At 33.7% G+C, this 12,987-nt stretch overlaps 1 protein-coding gene across 5 annotated transcripts in view; it reads left to right on the plus strand.

Moving 5' to 3' along the window:
* Positions 1-1,022: 1,022 nt before the first annotated feature.
* LOC108363063 (uncharacterized) overlaps positions 1,023-12,987 on the plus strand; it is an 84,967-nt gene continuing 73,002 nt past the window's right edge. For 3 of the 5 annotated variants that reach the window (XM_017616306.1, XM_017616303.1, XM_017616302.1), the window contains exon 1: positions 1,024-1,714. The gene's annotated coding sequence lies outside the window, so the exon portion shown is untranslated. Of the gene's footprint in view, positions 1,715-12,987 lie in introns of all 5 variants that reach the window. The other 2 variants (XM_017616304.1, XM_017616307.1) reach the window with 2 other exon arrangements.

Genomic DNA, 12,987 nt, shown 5'->3' on the forward strand with positions numbered 1-12,987 from the left:
AGAGTTTCGTACACACAGCTAATTTCTTACTGAATGAATTTGTTTTTGATGATAGATTTATGATTGGCGATATGCACAAATCTACATACACATCTGCCATGAGGAGCTAGGGTCATGGTGAAGGCTGCGGTCTTTCAAATTTAGAAGATTGTTATTTGAGTTCTTTCATCAAACATTGTCTGAACGACATGCAGTGAAATATAAGACGAGATTTTATTATTAACCTGTGGAATAATGAAGCTTGCCTCAAAAGAGATTTATTTTCGGACTACATAGTAGTTTGTTTAAAACGTTGAGGTTATTGATTCAAAGTTTATTTAAAATTGATTAAAAAAAAAATATTGGTCATGAAGTATATTTAAATTTAATCTAATAAAAATACAAGGAAATGGTCCCAAGGTGTGAAAATCTATAAATCAATAACTTCACTGGATCAATAATTTTAATTTTTGTTCTGCCACCCTCTGATTCCGAAAGCTTGGTAATTTTTTTGTTCTTTGGACAAGTTTCCAAGATATTTGCAATTTATCTTTATTCAGCTAAAAAGTGGTTCTACTTTAGAAACTCTACTGAAAATAAAAATTTTGTTTTCGCTTGTAAAAAGGTGGATGTTTTTTAAAGTAATTTTGAACAGTTTTGGACTGGTTTTTCACATTTAACTTCCACAGCGTAAGACCCGTTAATGGGGAAAAAATTATAAAACTAAAACAGTTTTTGTAAATTCTTTTGTGATGAAGTCAAGCCACTAACAAAGATAATCGCTATATAAATAAAAGAGTTGCGTGGCAACTTTCATATAAGCTTGAAAGTGTAAATGTAATTTCCATTGTTTATTACAAAAGAAAAATAGCTTTTAATAATTTTGGTAACTTTCTGGTAATCTTTTTAAAAAATATGGGTAACATTTTGTCTAAGTGTGTGGCAACCGTGGGCACGCAGCGCACATACACTCTATTGTAGACAGATGATCAGCGCTAAACGCTTTTAATTTCTGTCTCGCGTTTGGCGTTCCATGTTTCAGTTGCTGCAGCTCGCCCCTCGATGCCAATACGAGCAACCGATGTTGCCTTAGAATCTGCTGTTTTTGCGAAAGTGCTCTCAAGTGGCATACCTAGTGGGTGGTTTCAGGAGGCGCGAGGTGTGGGCAATGCCGCTTGGGCATGGTATTTCAGCGATGCACGACATCTCCCCAAGACGTCGCTGGTTGGCCGAATGGACGTCCGCCTCAGTCGCTAAGTGTGTTCACCGCCGGTTGAACGTGTGCTGGGTCCGTCCGGCTCTGCTAACTAAAATAATACATACATATATGTGATCGAATGTTTCTTTTAGTTAAACTAACAGTGCTGGAAGTGCCGGCTCGTCACAGTTTAAGTGACGAAAATTCATTAAATTAATTATAGTTGTTAAGAATGCTTTTTTCGATCCGTAGATATTGTAAAACAGTAATGATAAATAATAAATTAATTGGTGAAATAAATGAATGACGCATTTAAGTAAATACTTATACATATGTATGTACATATAATTTGTATAAGACTTTTAATTGAAGAAATTTTGCTGTTATTGCCTGATCACTATAACATCATAAAATAACTAGTCATGAAGTTGTGTGGCGGTATTGCTAAAATTTGTTCAGTGTGAAGGTTGAACACCGGCTGTAGACACAACTCGTGGATGGCGCACCAGACTGAACACAGTGCAATAAATTACAATCGTAAGTAAATAAATCAGGTTAAATAATAAATATAGAGAAATCTTAATTTGAAGAAGAGAAAAATGATGATCATATTATGTATAACTAGTGAACCCGCATGGCGTTAAACCCTTAAAGTTTGATTCCAAGCTATAGAAACTATTCCAAATGTTAGTCAGAGTCATAAGCAATCCGAGTGCTATATTTCATCTAAATCCATGCAGCCGTTTCATTGAGGAGAGGTCTCGCATTGTATGGGTTCTTAATGTCATACAATTTTAATCACCCTGTACCGATAAAAAAGTTCTTACTTCAAAAACTAAAATCTTATCGCACATCTCCAGGCCGAGGTATTTACTTCAAATTCGAAAGAACGGTGCAAAGAATAATGTCCTTGACACTCATATTTTAATATTTCGTAAATCTTGGGTACAAGTTAACAAAAGTCGACTTTTCATACAGGTAGAAATCCTTTTAAAAGTACTTTAAAACAAAAACGTTCTTACATCTCTTTCGTATAACACCGCGATAAATATTTCAATTAAATTAGGCAACCCTCCTAAATAAAGGTTAGAAATAAAGCATTTTAAATCCCATTTCGATTGATGTCCATCTTTTAGTAATTCATCTAATTTGAGTGCAACTTTTTAAACAGGTGGCAACCCTCTTCAATCATTTTAAATGTTCACACTAAATATTTCTTACCACTCTTTCGTTAGACACCCGTATTTTAATATTCCATATAAATTGTATATAAGTTAGTTAAATTAAACTTTTCAAACAGCGTGAAACCTTCTTCAAAATATATTTTCAAGCTAAAACCTTCTTAAAAAACCTTCTTATAAAATCGTGATACATATTCTAGTAAACTGATGAATTAAATTTAATTTGATTTCTGAGGCATGTGTCTTCTTAAATCCATTTCATGGTAAATTAGATTTTTCTTTACAAAGTTTGTGCCACCCAGTTGTAAACCCAACACTAAAAGAGAAAAGTTCCCTACAACTTTGGCATTTGAATATGCTACGCGTTTTTATCAGAAATTGTTGAAAACCGTGACAATGCAAACATTTTTCGCTCTTTTTGCTAATTATTTACAATAAAAAATTATTTTTGTTTTTAAGTTTGCGTACAAAAAATGTGGGAAACTAATTTCTCTACAAATTTTGTATAGAACTGGTTTTTACGAAAAATTCAAAATATGCTTGGACAATGTTCCGGTATGAAATTTAGAGGCGAGACTGTGGTTTCATGATCTACGTGTCAAATAAAAGTAAACTGCATTAAAAGTTTGCTACTACAATTTTTTTTCATCGTACCAATTTGGTCTAAATTTACTTGGCTGAAATGAAATTTAACGGCTGAATTCCTAGAAAATTGTAATTTTACATGGAAAAAACCTCAATAACTTTAAAAGTTGGGGAGGTTTAAAAATAGGTTGGCCATATTTGAAACTACATGAAGTGGCATTAAAATATATTAAATTTCTTACTGACTTATAGGTAGTTTTTGTGAAAGTTGCATGAAAATGCTGAACTTTAAGGCCAGGCAGGGAACATTTTTATGACAAAAGGAACATTTCTAGGGGGAGTATTACTTTGTAGAAAGTTTGCTAAATTATATCCAAAATGAAATACATTATGCTGAATACTTTAAATAAAACAATGCCATTCTTGGTTGTTACGAATGAGAAATCCTGCGGCCGGCTCTGCTCTCTCCTATATAACTTGAACAAGCTGGAATATGAGGTTTTTCATTTTCTTGAAACGCGGTTTTGAATTTTAAGCGACGATATGTGCTTTGTATCATACTTTCATTAGGGTGGCCATGATAGTGTGATTTTCGAAAACTATAATTATACGCACGGAATGTGAGGTTGGAAATGAAAATAAGCATGAAATATTTTTGAATAAGATCCGCTGATTTCCAGTGGTTTCGGGTACGGCTTACAAACTTTGAGCCAAGAAAAATTACAAAATCTACCATAGTTTTCTAAGTTTTATATTTTGGCGCAATTAGACAAAAAATATAATTTCCTTTCCAAGAATCATATTTAAGTGAAATTTACTCAAAACGGCGACAGTCAAGCTCTAGTGTAAGTGAATAGCTTCAACATATATTCCACAAATGCAGGACAAGACTAAAGTTGAATGACTCGCCTTTGTTGTAATTGCAGAAAACGTAAAACAAGTGTTGGGTATTTCATAACTAAAAGAGCCTCTTGACGAAAAGATGGATGAGCCAATTGAAAATTACCAAGGAAAATAGAAAATTTATAACTTGGTTGAAATTGTTGCCCAGCTAAACTTCGAAAACAAATCCGAATCAGAAGTACTTCTCTTCAATCGCTTTTCGAAAAACTGGAAAAATATGATTTTTATGCATGCAAGAAGTTTCTTGTTTTTTAGCGAGCAATCTGAAATGGTGGGGTCAGAAGCGAAATGTTTAAATCGTGGAGTTCGACAACCGTCCAACCTCATGCGAATACTTTTGAATTCACAATGCTATGTCTACTCTAATGTACATACATATGTATCTACGAATGTCTATAATATTTTAGAATAATCGTTGGGAAGAAAGTAGAGCTGGAAAACCATCGATGGTCGTGGCTATCTATAGTTTTGATTGAAAAATTCCAAAAATAAAACATAAAAAACTTTTACTGAAAAAGAGGTCAGAATTGCTAAAATATTCACATATTTTTGTTAAGGAACAAAAGTTTATCAACGATTTTTGGTTTCAAGCAGCATCTGCGCTCGGAAATTATTTGCCCTGCTTTGCTAAATGTCCCTTCCGATTTGCAAGATGAAGCAGGTACCGCCGGCTTTTACTCCTACTTAGGGCTTACACCGGACCAGTAGCAATACATGCACCCTTTTTCACTAATACAAGCATACTTTTCCAATTGTATCAATCACTGTCCTGATTATTTTCAAGACAGTAAATCAGACAATAATTTTGACGTCTGGTGCAAGAAAGAAGAGAAGTTCATAACAAAAGATCTAAAATTACACTAGAGACGCTGATGTGTTTGTAACTTTGGCTATTCTTTATTATTCTTTAGTTTTTAGCTTAAATAGCTCGCGCGAAATGCGTATTATAATACAACGTTCACGCCCGATGTTTTGCTCAAAATTAATTGTCATAACTATTGTCAGGACGCCTACATAACGGAGACAATGATTAGCGTTTTTGACAACTAATACGTACATTTTTATTGCCTTTACCGCATTGTCTAATGTAAATGCGCCGTTACTGATTATGTATGAGTAAAAACTATCGATAGTGTTACAAAACCATCGATGTTTTCGATAGTCAAAAACTATCGATAGTGCCATCGATAGTTTTCCAGCTCTATAAGTGCCATAGAAGTGCCATAAGACATTAAATGACAATATAAGGGTGCCAGGCCATGGACATATTGTGGTAAACAACATGGCTAAAGAAACGACATCACCGAGCAGAGAGCGAGTCGGAGTAGCAACGAACATCTAGGGTTTACTCCTTAGCATACGGCCCTTTTTCAGCTCAGCGGACTTTGGGCAAAGCCTGGAAAAATTGCAATTTCAAGGTACTTCTGGACCCCGGGTGCGTCATAGGCGGCTACATAGGGTGCTCATGTTAGTATCTTTTGGTTTTGGCGGGGTCCGGACATTCGGGATTCACGCGGTGACAATAAAATTCAGGGACGTGAACCGCTTTTGAACCGAGCCGGTTTTGAACCGGAAAACCGCTCTTTTCTATTAACTAACCTAACCATTAACCGAACAGAAATTTTCCACAAATGTTTGATCCGAACCGAAAACCGAACCACTTTCTATTAAGATTGAAAGGTTCGTTTCAACCAATTTTTAATAGATAAATGTACCCAATTTTTTTTCTTTTTGGTAAACATGGTAATACCCATCATGTTTGTTTACCATGTGACAATATCAAATGTAAAGGCAACCCATCTCATTTGACACTTGACACTTAAACTTGCGCGTTGTTGCACTTGACACTTGACACTTAAACTTGCGCGTAATTCTTTTGTTTTTCGAACCGTTGAACCGAACCGCTTTGACGAACCAATCCAAAAGTGCAAAAACGGTTCGAAGCGCTGAACCGAACCAAACAAAATGTTCATCCGGTTCACGTCCCTGATAAAAATACCTTTTGATTCTTACTGCCGCATTTGCCTGGAGGAGCTTTCAACCATGCTGCTCATCTTTCACGATGCTATGAGTGCTGTATCTTGACTTGTAATTTTGGGCGGCCAGCACTGAAAAACTATCGGGTATCGATTTTAGCTTCGTATCTTCGTGAACAGCTGAGGGCGTTTAAATCATAGAGTAGGGGTAACCGTTAAAAAGAATTTGCTATCGCAAAAGACAAGAGGTTGAAGTAGTCGATTTATACACAAAATATTATACATTATATCTGAATTTTTGGTAACTTTAATCCACATCGATAGTTTGGGTTAGGCCTTATTTCATCTCCAGCGAAAACTTACGTTGACTTCCCTTGTTTTCAAGATGGATGGAGTTCCACAACCACCTGAGATGAGCAAACCAAGTTTTACATAGCGGCTAACATCACCGTGTCAAACATAAGGTTTTAATCTAATACTAAATTAGTCACGGCCATATACTACGTATAAGAACTCAAAAGGTGAACAGACAACACAAAGATTCATTTTATTATTCAAATTATTTTAATTATACCTTTCATGAGCATGAAATGGTATTATAACTTTGGTCCGATGTTTGTAAGTACCAGAATAAGAAGAGATAGACCCATTAAAATGTATACTTATATGATCAGATCGTCGAGCTGAGCTGATTTGTCCATGTCCGTCTGTCCGTCTGTCCGTCTGTCCGTCTGTCTGTCTGTTTGTATGCAATCTAGTCTCTCAGTTTTAGAGATATCCGGATCAAATTTGGTAGGTGGGTGTATTTTTATAATGTATTAATCATTTGTCGGAACCGGAAGAATCGGACCACTTTAACATATAGCTCCCATACAACTGATTGTTCAGATATGAGATTTTTCGTTATAATTCATCCATTTATGTAGCTAGGACCATGAAATTTCGCGCTGTTTTCACTCATTATCAGCAGAAGACTTACAGTGAAAATAACGAAGATCGGGTAACTATAACCTGCAGCCCCCATACAACTGATTGTTCAGATATGAGGTCTTTTATCATATCTCCTGCATTTATGCAGCTAGGAACATGAAATTTCGCACCATTTTCACTCATTATTAACAGAATACTTACAGTGAAAATAACAAGGATCGGGTGACTACAACATATATCTTCCATACATCTGATTGTTCAGATATGGGATTTTACTGTAAAACTCCTTTATTTGAACAGCTAAAACCGATAAATTTCGTAAGATATTTTATAAATAATAATACAAAGTCTACTGAGAAAATCGTCAAAATCTATGCTGTATAAGCTTTATCTCCTATAGCACTGATTGTTCAGATACCAGTTTTTGCGATATATCTCCTTTATGTAGGAAACTAAATCCAATAAATTGTGTTACCGGTTTACATACCGATCACATAGCAGTGAAAATGACTTAGATTGGTGCCATATAAAGTATATCTTCCTCTGATTGTTTAGATGCGATTTTTTATATAAGTATGTAACTCCTCTATCGATGTATGCAGATGTATTCAAAATCAGTAACCTGTCAAACTAAAATTTGAAGATGTTCATGATAGGTATGAAGCCTTCGGCATAGCCGAAGACAGCGCTGCTCTTACTTGTTTCAATTTTATTTTAGTCTTACTTTATCTTATGTAATATGCTTTGTTTTATTTTAGTTTTATTTATTTACATTTGTTTTACCAAATTTACTTTTTAACTCTGCAAATATGCGGTAATGTAAATACACTTAGGCGTTATTGTGCAATAATAAAACCAGGTGATGTCTGTAGAGAGTTGTTTGTTGTGATATAAATATGTACGTCCATATTTATTTGAAAGGTTTTTAAAATGTCCTTGAAATTCTGTAACCTAAGTATTTTGAAATATTTTTGAAACATACTAAATCTTTAATGCTATCAATCTGATGTAGTTTGCAGGTGTTTGTTATTAAATTTTTATTGCGTGTGCTTTTTACCGTTCAAACGATGCAAGTAAAAGTCAAGTAGAATCCAGTTTTTTAGAATCTCCTATTTTCAAATGAGATGTTTTTGTTTACGAATTCATAAATTCTGGAGACGCACGAAAAACACGCACCAGAACTTACTTACCAAAATTGGATGGCACCCTACCTAAGGTATTATGTGAAGTGCAGATGCTTTATTTTTGTATTCATCCATTCATCGGAATTTAGTGAAATGTGTAATAAGAAGAAGATAATTTATATAATACAGAAAAACATAAAAATATACATAGGTACTATATTAGACAAATTAAATTGTATACCCGTTGGAAATAGGGGCACGTAATAACGCCTTACCAGCAACTTATACTTCACCCAGCGTTCCTTACCGCTTCCCTGACCAATCTCCCTTACTTTAACAGGGGTGTGACTGCCTTATAAAATTAGGAATTTAGAATGTATATTTGATATCATACATACATACATTCTTCTGAGTCGCTTTACCGAGTAAGGTAATATGGCAAACCTTATTTGGGTATGTAAATCCATGTATTAACGATTATTTTTGATCGAAAAGGGAAAATAAAAACTTACTATTAAAACTACAATAATTTTGCAAGAATTTTGTTATTATCTTATTGTTTTCAATTCACAGTTAGGCGAAATTCCAAAATTTTTAATACACTTTTTTATCCGCGTTTTCTTTCCTCGAAAAAACTTTCACCTTCTGATATGTCAACATTATCAGAGTGCAACATTTTAAAGAAAGAGGACGTACTATTCATGTGAAGATGCTTAGAAAAGAATACGAAAGCTTGACAGCCCTGGCGCTGGGCAGAATAAATGCAACATTAATTTGAGAAAATAAAACAAGTCTAGTTGTGTAGACACAAATTGGCACTCAAAATCTTATCTTGGGCTCTCCTAATCGATAGGTTCGGGTTCGGTTTTGAAATTTCAAAACAAAAACGGTTCGCTTAAAACCGGTTTTCAGCCCTGAATCTATCGGAGTGTTAGGTTCACTTGTTTTCTGTAAAGTTACAATATTATTGAATAACTCAACAGCAATTGAACTCAAATTTCAGAAGGAACAACTTAGGTAGTGTCAGATGAACTCGCAAATTGTGACCAGTTATTTAACTAAATTGAGGCTGTGTTGGAAATTTCAAGTGGAATTCCAATCAGGGTTGCCACTGACGAAAAAAAATATTTACCATCCACTTGAGAAAAATCTACCAAATCTGGAAAATATCTACCAATAAATTTTTTGTAGTTATTTTCATAAAGTTTTCATAGTTTTGTTATTTTTATTTATTTTAATTAAAACTTTAATTTTTTTATTTTTTTAGTTATTTCAATAACTATTAAAATTGTTTTTAAAGAAATTTTTATTTAACTAATTACATACATATACGGTATTATAGATAAATACAGTGATTAATTTTTTATTATTCGCAATGTTTTTCAAGTAAAATTTTTTTGTTGCTTTAACTAAATCCATAATAATTAAGGATTCAAACTATGTACAACATTTAGAAAAATTCAAAATTTTTCGTCAAAATTTCGAATTTTTTACTCTGAACTTTTAGAACAATTTAAGATACCGAGTTTTAAAGTAAATAATACTTGATTTTTTGCCACCAGTTTACCAATAACTGTCATTTAAAATATTTACGAAATCAAAAGCTCCTCGGTATTCCAGAAAAATGAGTTTTGATACGATATGTTCGCTTTATATCGATATACATTTATACGTATGCAAGTATATAAAAAGTGTGCAAGGAAATTTATAATATAAAGATAACTACGAAAAATAAATCGGTAACGAAAAGTTCAACAAAAATCTATCAAAATGAGAAAAAATTTACTTTTTTACCAAACCAAATTTTTTCTACCAATTTTGGTAACAATTTACCAAACTGGCAACCCCGATTCCAATTTAGGTACTAAAATTTTGGTCAACTCGCACACAGCCTAAGTATGTAATGAATGATTCTTAAAAATATTTTTGTCATCATTCTTTAACGACTCACGCCTATTAGAATTTGCTGCTTTGGATCGAAAAACTCATCATGAACAACAACCCGATGAAGTCGAACAGTTCGAATATAGGCTGAACTATGCATTATTAGGAAAGGTAATCCCGGGATCCCGAGATCCCGGCCTTTTTAACGTCCCAAAAATCCCGAGATTCTTGGCAAATAATCGCGGGATTTTCGGGATTTGTAATTTGTACTGATGGCAATAATAGAAACTGCTTTTCTTCACCAGTATTGGCTATATTTCTTGTTTTACTTATAATACATTTTTTTTTAATAGCCGTGTTTTATTTGTCCAGAAATTGAAGCTATTAGCTTATTTTGTATGGAGGATTTACCAAACATAATTATATTGGCTTATGAAAAGTTATATTGGCTTGTATATTGAACAAGCGACATAGCCATTCAGCATCAGAAATTTTCTCCTTCAGCCAATCAGAAAGAGGCAAAAACTTACTTTGACACTATTTGCAGTCAAACAACTGTCAAAATTAGGCTAACATAGGAAATAAGCTAATTTCGTTTTATTTGACCAAGATTTAGCTATTTGCTTGTGATGGTTGAATAAAACATGCCTAATATTATACATATAACGCGCGAGAGTAAATTTTGAACACAAATATCAACATATTCGCGAAACCATGGACCAAATATTGTAAAATTGCGTTTTTAGTTTTTCACTCAGGGAAATGTGCATAGGGAAGAAGTATGGGTATCAGATTAAAGGGGAAATACTGTAGAATTTAAACAGAATCAAGTTTTTGGCGGACTTTGGTGATATTGGAAATGTCATTTTAAAATTTTATCCTTGAAATTGCGCAATATTTGTTCTTGAAAAAATTATAAGTTAAGGACTTATGTAAACTCGATAGCATCCTCGAACTTCGTCCTTCTAACTTCATCAGCTTAAAAAATTACCTATTCGTCCTTGTGAAATTAATCATATCTTTGAAATTTTAAAGTCCTTTAAAATAAATCCTTACGTCAGAGAGAAGAAATAAAAATCAAACCTATTTATTTATTATTTATATTATGGTAGGAGAGCTTCTCAAACAATATAGAAGCAATTTTTTCAATTTAAGTTGTTGAAAAGTAAAGACTATCTAAATCCCGGGATTAGTCCGGCATACCGAAAATCCCGGGATCTGAAGCTGAAAAATTAACATCGCTAATGCATATGTAATATGTATTGTGTTTATATTATATGTACGTGCATGTGCCTGTGCTTGGAAAAAGAATAAAATTCTACAGATACATGAGTACGTACATAAATATGAAGAAAAACATTAACCCACACAAGGCATTGGAAGCTTTGAGACAGGCGCACGCAGACTAGCACGCATCAGTCAATGTCAGTTGGGTACGTGCCAAAATCCAAAAAGCAAAAACAACTACGACAATCATACAGTAACAAAAATAAAGAGTACATAATATTAAATGCTAAATGCTAGGGTGTTAACAAAAATACAAAATCATAAAAAACGAAACATTGTTTAATAGAAACATCTCGCTTGAGGATATATAAAGTGAAAGGGGCAAAGTATCAAATTGGAAAAACACAACAATGAATGGCATAAAGTAATTGCTGGAATACATATGTAGCACACTTGGCCAGGGGGCTTGCTTTCAAGGCCAAAAGTCTACAAACACTTAGATCAGAGAAACTTTCAAATTTGATTTCGAAATTTCAAAAAACAAAACGGCAGATACAACATGTCGGGCCACACTAAAAATATATACGGGGTTTTAATGTATGTAGATTAGGGTGTCCGTTATTTTCGAAATTCGAAAATCATTGGTCTCACCCCCCAAAAAGTTGAGACTTGCTACCAAAACAACTCTCAAAAAATTTCACGCCCCTAGGACCACGCCTTCCCGTGCCGACTTTCGATTGCAATTTTATTCAATATCACTCATACCCGCAACCAGTCAAATATGTATTATGACTTCATTAAAAAAAATAGTTTGTGGAATTAGAAGTTTAATTTTCGATGTACAAGTTTAATAATTTTTATTTAAAATTGTTTTTGAACAACTAGGGTACATTTTTCGATGTTCATGAACATATTGAATTACATACGCTATCTGATCTTCATCCTTTGTTATCAGGCCGTGATAGTCTTCCACTAACTTCACCGCTCTTTCTGCAGTATCATTCACTACCTTCAATTTAGTGAGTAGTTCCTTACCCTTCACAAAAGATTCCTCGTGTTCCCATTTCTCAGGATCTTCTTTTAGAAAAGTTGAATCGAGATTAAACCTTGAAAAAAACTTCATACTTCTACTCGAAATAAAAGAATCAATCGATTTTCCTGAAAATAAAAAACAATAAAAGTAATGGAAATATATTCAAAAATAGTTATAGGTAGTATTTAATATTTAACCTGTTAATGCTTTTGTCATGGTGGTCCATAATCAGCTTCTTCTTCACATCCAGTTTTGAATTTGTTTTTAACGCCTTCACCATATTTCTTCTTGTGGTGGCATTCAATCTCATATCAAAAAAGGCCAAAGCAGATGTTTCTTCAACAAGATACCATAGGTGATTACTTAATTTTTGAATAGCAACCTCTGACGTCACGGGATCGGTTTCTTTGTACAAACTAAGAGCCTTTAAAAATCTGAGATCATTAACACAAGCTTCGGAGGCATTAGGACATTGGAACCATGCTTGCACATAAACTTTATGATGAAAATGCAAACATATGCTAATGCATGCTCTTGATCTGCTGGAATAGAATGTTGTTCTCGTAGAAGAAATATTTTTAAGCAGTAAATTGCTCGACACATCCATCTTGTTTGATGCATTGCTCCGGGCGGTCGAATTTTTACAGGTGTTTCTTTATCTGTGCTTATATAATATCTTGTCAATTCCAGAAACTCGCGGTAATCCTCCCTAACTTGAGTTTTTGTTAGTTCTTTTGATACAAAACTTAATATTTCTGTTGCGGCTGGTTCTAAGCTATGACGGCAACGTTCATTCTGCATTCCACTAGTTATACTTTTCGGATCTATTTTATCCCAACATTTTTTAAACTTTTTAAACAATGGCACATCTGGACTTGTTGTTAATTGAGGTAGCTTCTTCTCAAACACTGCTTTCAAAATTAATTCATAAATATGATGCCGACAAGGGAGGTACAGCAGATCTCTA

The sequence above is a fragment of the Rhagoletis zephyria genome, unplaced genomic scaffold, assembly GCF_001687245.7.
Source record: "Rhagoletis zephyria isolate East Lansing unplaced genomic scaffold, Rhagoletis_zephyria_1.1 Rzeph_scaffold_01180, whole genome shotgun sequence".
Taxonomy (NCBI): Eukaryota; Metazoa; Arthropoda; class Insecta; order Diptera; family Tephritidae; genus Rhagoletis; species Rhagoletis zephyria.